The following is a 10,926-nucleotide window of genomic DNA, read 5'->3' on the forward strand; positions in this document are numbered from 1 at the left end:
TTAGTGACATTATCGCTATTATTAACATACAAGCATTAAAATTGAAAGAATTTGGGGCACCTGGGTGGCTCAGTCGGTTAAGCGTCCGACTTCAGCTCAGGTCATGATCTCGCGGTCTGTGAGTTCGAGCCCCGCGTCGGGCTCTGTGCTGACGGCTCAGAGCCTGGAGCCTGTTTCAGATTCTGTGTGTGTCTCTCTCTCTGCCCCTCCCCTGTTCATGCTCTGTCTCTCTCTGTCTCAAAAATAAATAAACGTTAAAAAATATATAAAAAAAAAATTGAAAGAATTTGGCTCACTTCTTTAGGGTCGAAAACACATAAGAATGTTGAGCCTCGTATTTGACTGAGTCAGATGAAAAGCTATTCTTTTTTGTTGATTTATTTATATTGACCTACAGTGGACATACACTATTACATTAGTTTTATTTCGGTGTATAACATAGTGACTCCACCCTCCATACATCCCGCTGTGACACCTCAAGTGTAGCTGCCATTTGTCACCATACAATACTGTTGCAGTATCATTGACTATAGGCCCCATTCCGTACCTTTTATCCCCCAAGTTATTATTCCATAACTGGAAGCCTGTTAATTTCCACACTCTTTCACCCATTTTGCCAATCCCCCCCCGCCCCCCCGCAGCAGTCACCAATTTATTCCCAGTGTTTATGTGTCTGGTTCTGTTCTTGTTTGTTTGTCTCTTTGTTTGAAAACGTATTCTTTCTAACTAAACAAGGATCTTAATCTCTCTTCTATTCCCTTCAACACACACAGCTTTTGAAACTTAAGTTTTCTGCAAATATATGCACTTTAAGATAAGCCAGATTCCTCATGGACTTCTCAGTATCTCTCATGTAGTTTTCCCCATTTGGGTTAAACACATACAACAACCAAATAATAATTGGGGGACATCTACTTCTCATTACATTCTTATTACATCTATCTGAGTCTTAGACTCGAAGCAAGATCAAAATGTCTGAATCAAAAATGAAGAACTCTGTCAATCATCCATTTTCTTTGTTTAATTTTATAAGGACGTAATATTTAGAGTCAATGAAATGAGAGGAATTAGTGTGTAGTGCCATGTGGATTATACCTTAAAATATCTGTTGGATTAATTTTGTGTAAAAATTAATTATCTACTATTGTTTGAAAGAAGCTAGATGAAATGTTTAATGATATTTGCTTTCTTAGATTCAGTAGAATTCACAGTCGAAAACTTGTCTCAAGAAAAAACGGCCATATGTGAAAAGAGGAAAAGTCTGTTGCACTCAACTTTATGATTATGTATAGGACATAATAAATGTTTGTTGAATGAGTGAATAAATAGCATAATAAGTTAATAACTGAACCACTCAGTCTAAGAGATAAGGCTGACCAAGCAACTATCAGGGAAGGAGTAAGCTGGAGAGATGGCTGAGCACACTGTGATGCAAGTTGGGCAGGCCCACTGTAGGGCTCCCTGCAGGACAGCTGGATAGAAGCAGGACACTGAAAGTGATACAGACAAGAACCCAGAAGTCTGCAAGAAAGATCTAAAAGTAACAAAGAGAGAGATACATTCAGATGGAAAGTATAAATGGGTAGGTCTAGCAGCAGGATAGCAAATGCAAGAGTAAATCAAGAGCTAAAAGCTATGCTGGAACTAACTGAATCCTTCTAGAAATCGGGAAAGCAAGAACAGAAAGATAACCTGAATGAACGTTTTAGCCTTAGTCACTTGGTCTGATAAACAGCAGTTTGCATTTTGTTTTGTTTTTGTTTTTGCCTTTAAGTTTTTGTTTTCATTCCAGTAGGTTAACACAGTGTTCTATTAGTTTTACGTGTATGATATAGTGATTCAGCAATTCCATACAGCAGTTTGGAATTTGAATTTACAAGACTGCTACAAAATTGCCCAGATGAAAGTAAATAATGGAGCTAAAAAGTCTAGGTGAAAGAGTGAAGGGAAGAGAGGAATGAAGAGATGAAAACAGGAAAGAAAAAGATAAAGGAAGATGACAATATGAAAGGAAAAACAAAGAGACAAGGGAAGGTAAAAATGGAGGAAGGAGACAAGGACAGGGAGGTGAGAAGGAAGGAAGTTACCAAGGATTGGGAGGAATCTTGACTATTTCTCCAGTGGTTCTACAGACACAACAGTCCATCGGCTCATTTATTCACACCAGTTTCCCAGCATAAGTAGCCAGGCATCTTTGAAGTCTGTAGCTTTGGCACAGAAATGGCTCCAGTCTCAGAAGATAGCTCTGAAATAAATAGGGGGGATGTTTCATTATAACCACAAATCCGTAAGAGTGAAATTCAAAGAGAAAGGAAAACGAAAATATTATATTTTGTTTGAAAACGTTTGTCCTGAGGTTATTACCCAGTTATGATTCATTTTACCCAGCAAGGAAAGTTAGGGGTACCCCTTTCATGAGTCAAAATCTTTTTCTTGTGGATTTCTTTGTTTTGAATATTTTGTTTCTTGATTTGTTAAACAACATTAATGTCAAGTGACATAACAAATGGAAAAAGAGTTGCAACGGTCACCACAAAAATAAAGTTGAACACAGGGGCATCAATCCTGCAGGGTATAGTTGATAAAGACAACTAGCATTTTTGTCTTCTCTAATAAATGTTAATCGGTAGTCAGGAACAATAAAATACTTTTTGTATTATAACTAGTTCTTTATTTGTTCTAGATTTGAACTTAGAGTCCTGGGTTTCCAGATATCACCCACTACATACACGTGGGGTAGAAAATACTGCTTTTATATAACAGAGAGTTAGATCAGGGACATTATCAGCCCAAACTGTGGCCTGGAGTAATATAAATGGGCCCAGCAAGGATGTAAGAGAAAATAACGGATTGCAGATCTTAAATGAGATCTCAGGGGTAGTTGGGTGTAGAGCTACCCTTCTTCCATAAGACAGCTCTTGGTGCCACTATCATGAGACGCCACTATCAATGAAAAGATCATTGTTCTAGACCATTAGAACTTATGCTGATAATAATGAAGATAAGAATAACGGCTCACCTTTACTGCATGTTGCCAAGAGCTATTCTAAACACTGACAGATTCATAGTTAGTCCTGAGAACGAGTCTGCGTGATGGATACTTATTGTTATTCTCCCCCATCTTGGTGAATTGATGAGCCGGGATTGATTCCTAATTATTAATTATTCAAATTCAGGTCCCCAAATCACAACAGTTGATAGCAATAATAACTATTGGTAATTCAGCAAGGCGGTAAAATGTGATGGCGCGCCCTTGTTGAAAGAGTTTGGGTCACGTCACACACCCAATCACCAGTGCTATGGGTTAGAAACAGAAGCCCTGTGGTGCCTCAGTGGCTCAGTCGGTTAAATGTCTGACTCTTGATTTCGGCTCAGGTCATGGTCTCACAGTTCGTGAGTTTGAGCCCCACATCAGGCTGTGCGCTGTCCTTGTGGAGCCTGCTTGGAATTCTCTCTCTCCCTCCCTCTCTCTCTGCCCTTCCCCCATCTCAGGATAAATAAAAATAAAACTTTAAAAAGTAGAAAGAAACACACCAGCACCTGAACTCTTCCGGCACAGGCTATGTCAGCTTCCTCCTAAAATTGGAGGATAATAATGATTACCCACTTACCACATGGCTTATTCTAAGAATCAAATGAATTATAGATGCAAAAGAACTACTTAAACTTTTGTTATTTTAATGATGCTAAGCATGAGCATATCGGATAATGGAAGAAATGGAAAGACATATATGAACAGATTTTGGTTACCTTTTTCAGCATTTAATTAATCATGTATTCATTTTTGATAAATGGGATAACTATTTACCTTGTAACTATAATAATTAATGGATCCTGAGTTCTCTAAGATTCTGTAGGTAATATGATAGCTAAGTATACATTTTTTAATGGTTGTTTATTTATTTTGAGAGAGAGACAGAGAGAGGGAAAGAGAGAATCCGATGGGAGGCTCGATCCCACAAACTATGAGATCATGACCTCAGCTGAAATCGACTGGGACGCTCAACCTACTCAGCCACCCAAGCACTCCTGTTAAGTATACATTTAAGCCAGACTTGCCTACGTCCAAATCCAAACTCTCTACTTACTAACTGTGCAACTTATAAAAATGTCCTTAACCTCCTCAGTGTCCTCGTCTATAATACTAGTATCTGTCTCGTGGGGTTTATCTTATAGGGCTGTTGTGAGAATTAAATGAGTCAATAGAAGGAAAGCACTGAGAATTAATATCTATTATATAAAATATACTATATAAGTGTTTGTAACTATTATGAGTTATAACATAGATTCAGGTAGAGGCAGTTACATTATTATTTTTCTAAATCACTCCATACTTATAATCATGAATTTCAAAGGCATCATTACATAATTGTTTTCAAATCCTTTAAGCAAATTAGTATTACACATACACTATTCACCCAGCACTATGCTAGTTACTGTACTGTAACAACAATAACAGCAATGAAGACTATGATATTCTCCCAGCCCGTAAGGGATCCCACTGGAATCCAGAGGGGAGAAGATATGAAAATTCTGGATACCAAAATAAGTTATTTGAGTACCAAAATCAAAATCACTATCTTCTCTGAGGTGCAGTAGAAGGTCAATTATGGATTCTTAATCGGGAGAGATACATGATGACAATGGTGTTTGAGGAAGAATAATCTGGTAGTAGAATGCTCAAAGACCTGAAGATTTCTGTCCTGTATTCCCAGACTGAGTTGGTGGTAACGTCATGCATCTGGTCACTCAGTCAGAAAATTGGGAGTCCAGTCCATTTCCAAATCCTGTGACCATGAGAGCCTAAAGATCGTTGAAAGGCACTTTCCACACTGAACAAAGTGCCATCTTTCCCGTCAACTAGGAGCACGGCTTTCCATCTTCTCCCTCTCCCCCACAACCATCACCACCATCACTAAGCTACTCATCTCTTAGCTGTGCCATTATAATGGCTTCCTAGTCACCCTGCTGCTTTTGAACTCCTCAAATCAGACTAATTATCTTTTTTTTCAAATAAGTCTCAATTTTAGTAAGATCCTCTACGTACACATTTGCTGCTGAAAATTGAACTAGCACATCAAAACATTTATTACAATTCCAATTTTTGAAAACCAGAAAGTCTAGCCTATTGCACCCTGCCCTAATGATAATTATGCTCTAGCCAAACCACCCAATATTCTCTGTATATACCTCCTGCACAAGTTACTTGGCTTCCAATTTGATGTTAGGTTTTCTCTCTCTCTCTTTTTTTTTTTTAACGTTTATTTATTTTTGAGACAGAGAGAGACAGAGCATGAATGGGGGAGGGTCAGAGAGAGGGAGACTCGGAATCTGAAACAGGCTCCAGGCTCTGAGCTGTTAGCACAGAGCCTGACGCAGGACTCGAACTCACGGACCGCAAGATCACGACCTGAGCCGAAGTCGGCTGCTTAACTAACTGAGCCACCCAGGCGCCGCTCTCTCTTTTTTTTTTAAATGTGTTTATTTTTGAGACAGAGCGTGAGCGGGGGAGGGGCAGAGAGAGAGACACACACACACAGACACAAAATCCGAAGCAGGCTCCAGGCTCCCAGCTGCCAGCACACAGCCCTACTCTACAGAGCTCTAGTCAGATGCTTAACCCAACTGAGCCACCCAGGAGCCCCATGTTAGGTTAACCTATCTTAGCAACTTCAGGCTTCTCAAACACACAGGCAACACTCAAAACCTACTTCCTTGGGTCACATCAAAAAGTGGAAGTAAAGTATATTGAAGTCATTCAAATGCAAACTAGCAGGACTCCTCACAAATTACTGGTATCTAGGTAGAAAAGACAGGCCAGAGCTTACATCATAGATTATCAAAATATTACACAGTTGGTCTCAACAGAGCAGCTTTCCCAAGCTGCGGCATACTGATCCTAAAATTACTAGTGAGAAAAAAACAGTATCTTTTTTTTTTTTAATTTTTTTTTCAACGTTTTTTATTTATTTTTGAGACAGAGAGTGACAAAGCATGAACGGGGGAGGGGCAGAGAGAGAGGGAGACACAGAATCGGAAACAGGCTCCAGGCTCCGAGCCATCAGCCCAGAACCTGACGCGGGGCTCGAACTCACGGACCGTGAGATCGTGACCTGACTGAAGTCGGACGCTTAACCGACTGCGCCACCCAGGCGCCCCGAAAAAAACAGTATCTTAAGGTTTATGTTTACACTGACTCCATGTCATAATTATTCTCCATGCTGGGATCCTCAGAAGGATCTCTATGATACAGGCAATAATGACATCCACCTCTAAATCTTTTCCCTCTTGATTCATCCGTGGAATGCTGGTTGAAGTAGCAATGTTTTTTAATAAACCACATCAGCTGGGGCGCCTGGGTGGCTGAGTCGGTTGAGCGTCAGACTTCGGCCCAGATCATGATCTCACAGTTTGTGAGTTCGAGCCCCGCATCGGGCTCTGTGCTGACAGCTCGGAGCTTGGAGCCTGCTTCAGATTCTGTGACGCCCTCTCTGCCCCTTCCCCACTCATGCTCTGTCTCTCTCTCTCAAAAATGAATAAAGATTAAAAAAATTTTTTTAAATAAAATAAACCACATCAGCTTTTCCATCCTTTCTTCTGGAGCAGTTAACAAAGTCCTTACTCCACCCCTCCTCCTGTTGCTGAGTATTCGGTCCACAAGCCCCTGTGGTTTCTTCTCGCCGTCCTGCTGTTGGGGTGGATATTCTGGTAGAGGGGAAGGGAGTTTGATACTAGGGTCAAGAGTCAATTTACTAAAGTTCTTTATTAATACTTCAGAGATAGTTGGAAGGCAGCTGAGCCTTCCTGGAATTTTCTTCACTGGCCATCTGAGAACGTTCCGGGCCACAGGATAGGTAAAGCTTCGTTGCCAAATCCATTGAAAGCCTAGTCACAGACCGAAGCTCCTTCTAGATCTTTGGATTCCAGTGGAAGGTGATGCTCAGGACTCAACTAGCTACAAAATAGCCTGGAAAGAATGAAATAGCCCAGAAAGAGCGAGAAAACCCAAGACTCCAACAAAGCGTGGTGAGAGAAAGAACATGTATGCTGTGTTACCTAGCATACACCTAAAATGCGTACCTGACCATTCATTCAGTCATTCTCAAGTGTTTATTTAGTGCTTACTCTATGTTAGGTCAAGTATAGACAGTTGTTACACACAAGCTGATCTGGTCTCTGACCATCACAGAGATGCCATGGTGACAGTCAGTAACCAAACCATCCTCCCAAACTCATGTTGAATTTAAAGTAATATTAAATACAACTTTCTATGCTTCAATTGTTTCATTTCTGAACAGGAGTAACACAACCTACTCTACAAGGTTGTGATGAGGCTAAAATAAGATTACTGTCATGAAAGGACCACAGAGGAGATGCCTGATAAACATTTACTTTGTTTTTGAAGTTTAATGGCAACAGTTGGCCCAGAGGACTACAGATCAGGAAGTCGCTGGTAGAGGAGAAGTGGAGATAAGGCCACAAAAGTGAAGGAAATCTCCAAAAGAGAGAGAGAGGTAGGCACCAGCTCTAAGTAAAGGGGGAGGGGAAAAGAGGAGCCACAGGAAGGCGACTAAGAACTTGTAAGAGGGGGACTGGAAAAACTAGGTTCTACTGTTACTAGATATTAAATGACTTCATGGGAAGGATTTACAAATTGTCTGGCGTGTGTCTTATTTTTATAAATACCTGTTCACACAGATAGTAATAGCCACCAGGTTACAGTATGAAGGACAGAGATGTCAACGTCTTAAATGACATCAAGAAAATTATCAACGCTGAGCGGGTCTACCAAGGGTTGCATTTAGTCGACTATTATTCAACTCAGACAAACTGGGAAGGAGACCAGTCTAAGCTGTTGAAAACTATGAATTATATTCTTTAAGGAAACGCAATTTTATTGTGTCAGACCTATACAATGATGTCCTGTTAGGCCAAAGAGAGTACTGGTACGTAGGTACTTTATGAAAGTATTTTATACTTTTTTCATAAGTGACCGAAATTATTAATATGCAAATTGACAGCACACAAACAGACAATATCAGACCACATACAGGTGCCCTCTGCTTCCTGAAAGTTCATGTTATGCCACTTTACTTTTATGGAAGACCTACATTAGCACCTATTTTCACAAAGCAAAGGAAATCCGAGGAATTTTGCCTTTAAGAAAAAAGGCAAAGAGTGAAAACAGCATTCAGCATTTGTTGCAGCGAACCTTCTAGAGGCAGTGCACCCCCGGTAGCAAGAAGGGTGTCGCCAAGCTCCCTCGCCAGGAACTATACTCAGCATCTCAGCACCAAGCTGCCCGAGCTTTGGACTGGGTCTGAGCGTCTGGGCTTTACCTTGAGGTATTTTGTACTTCCATTAACAAGATGTGTCCTAAGGTATGAGAAAAGCCTACAAGAGGTTATCTTTGGGGGTTGGGGATGCTCCCGAACGTTACATATAAGTTCATGGTAATTGCTTTTTCACTTTACACCGTTTCGGCTTAAGAAAGTTTTCATAGGAATGCTCTACTTTTAGATAGTGGGGGAGACCTGTACTTGAAAAATGTGTTCTCTCAAGTAGGTTAATTATATCCTTGCCATCTCTCATACTATTTTTTTGTTTGTTTACTGAATCCACTTAGCATAATTAGACCAAAAGCCATCTTTATCTTAATCCCATGCCAACTACCAAAAATCCCCGTAGTAATGACATTTTACCATACATCCAAATGAACGTATGAATATTCTTCTCGTTGAAAACGTGCAGTTACGCTTAAGCTTTTTCTAGATCAAATTCTCAATGGCCAACTGAAGTTCTTGAATGAAATATGTTTAACATATGGTCTCTCATAACAAATACAGTAGCCTAGGCTAAGGACTTGGTCCCTTCGTTTTGCCCCACCTCCTGCCCCTGTCAGAGCACAGCGAGAGCATTCTATTCAGTTCTTATATTCCGTTCTGGGCATCACATTTTAGTGCAAACTCTAAGAAAATGAAACCCAACTCAAAGAGAATGAGACCTGGAACCATTTCCTATGAGGGACAATTGAAAAAACTGGGGACACCTGGTCCAGAGAACAGATGACATGGAGAAACAGAAAATAATACCTGTCTCCAGCTGTCTGAAGTGCTACACATGTACGAGGCACTGACCTTGCTCTTCTCTTTGGCTTCAGAACAGTGATCTCCAAACACAGGATGCAGGGGGAGCTTATTAAAGCTTGTGAAAGGGACGCCTGGGTGCCTCAGCAGGTTCGGTGTCCGACTTCAGCTCAGGTCATGATCTCGCAGCTTGTGAGTTCGAGCCCCGCGTCGGGCTCTGTGCTGACAGCCCAGAGCCTGGAGCCTGCTTCAGATCCTATGACTCCCTCTCTCTCTGTCCTTCCCCCGCTCACTCTCTGTCTCTCAAAAAATAAATAAGCATTTAAAAAAAAAAAAAAAGCTTATGGAAGCAGGGATCTGGGCTCCAGAGGCACCAACTGCCATTTAAAATGGCCCTATGTGAAGGAGAGTTGAGTTTCAGCAGGAACCACTGTTGACTGTGATGTGGGGGGTCCACAGAGCACACTGTGTGAAACACTGCTTTGTAGGGTGAACAGGAATCAGTGGGCCAATGTCACAAAGAGTAAATTATAGCTCAATATGCAAGGAAAGAAAGAGAAAGAAAGAAAGAAAGAAAGAAAGAAAAAAACAGTCCATCATGATTAAAGCTTCTCTAAAATGGAAAGACTTATCTTGTACATTCCTATTATTGATAAATTCCAACCGGAACCTGGGTGACCACAGTCAAGATGTCACAGAAATGAGTGTTCACCAAGCAGATGGTTGTGCTGCATGGAAGCCAAGGGATTCAATAGCTAATAAGAGTGTTTATTTCCAGATTTGTTAAATAACGATGTCGGTTCTGATCATTATCTTTTATACAGAAGTTACTTGATAGTGGGACAGATAAAAAAAACAGAGACTGTACAGACTTCTGTTAATTTTGAAACAAGGACAATAATTGGCCAATTAACTTTTTTCCTTGGAAGATCCTAAAGTGAACTATGATTACAGGGGAAATATTAGAATATTTTATTTTCTCCTGCATTATTTTTTGCTACAAGATGAATTCTTGAGCCTTGTGAGTAACTTACCACGTGTAGACCAAATATGATAAGACACCACGTATTTGGAGTAAAGAATATGGTAGCAAGGGATCCATCCACCAGACTCATGTTCTATAGGGTGCAGGGAACAGAGAGATGAAGAGAAAAGGAAAAAAATGTAAAAAGTATCTTTTATATTTGTATTTCACTGATTTCCCCACCCCCCCCTCCAATTTCAGTTGTCAGCCTTAAATTTACTACAAGCCAAAAGTTCAAAGTCAAACTTAATTGTTCTAAAAAGAATGAAAGAGGGGCACCTGGGTGGCTCAGTTGGGTGGGTGATCAACTTTGGCTCATATCATGATCTCACAGTTTGTGAGGTCGAGCCCCGCGTCGGGCTCTGTGCCGACAGCACGGATCCTGGAGCCTGCTTCAGATTCTGTGTCTTCCTCTCTCTCTGCCCCTCTCCTGCTTACCCTCTGTCTCTGTCTCTCTTTCAAAAATAAATAAACACTAAATTTTTTTTAAATAAAAATAATGAAAGAGAAGCAGGAGGAGAAATAATATCTTTTCACTTCCTGAACAAGCCAATTTTGATATTGGTAGGGAAAGGGGGCTGATTCATAATAGGTCAGATGTGATGGGAAGCCAATAATGAGACATTAGTTCCATTTGTGGTTTGGCTGTGTGAACTGTTAGGCTGCAGGGTGTGAGAGAGTAAGCTGAGGGCCCAGATTCACGCCCTTTTATAACATAAAAAGTCCTTCATTTTTAAAGCCAATGTACATGCTTTTTAAAAGTAGGGACATAAGAGAAGGATATCAACGTATCTCTTTATCTGAGAATGAAGAAAG

General features: G+C 40.5%; 1 pseudogene; it reads right to left on the minus strand.

The window, feature by feature from the left end:
* Nucleotides 1-6,187: 6,187 nt before the first annotated feature.
* Nucleotides 6,188-6,878, minus strand: LOC125938141 (developmental pluripotency-associated protein 3-like; annotated as a pseudogene).
* Between the last annotated feature and the right edge of the window lie 4,048 nt (nt 6,879-10,926).

The sequence above is a fragment of the Panthera uncia genome (assembly GCF_023721935.1).
Source record: "Panthera uncia isolate 11264 chromosome B2 unlocalized genomic scaffold, Puncia_PCG_1.0 HiC_scaffold_24, whole genome shotgun sequence".
Taxonomy (NCBI): Eukaryota; Metazoa; Chordata; class Mammalia; order Carnivora; family Felidae; genus Panthera; species Panthera uncia.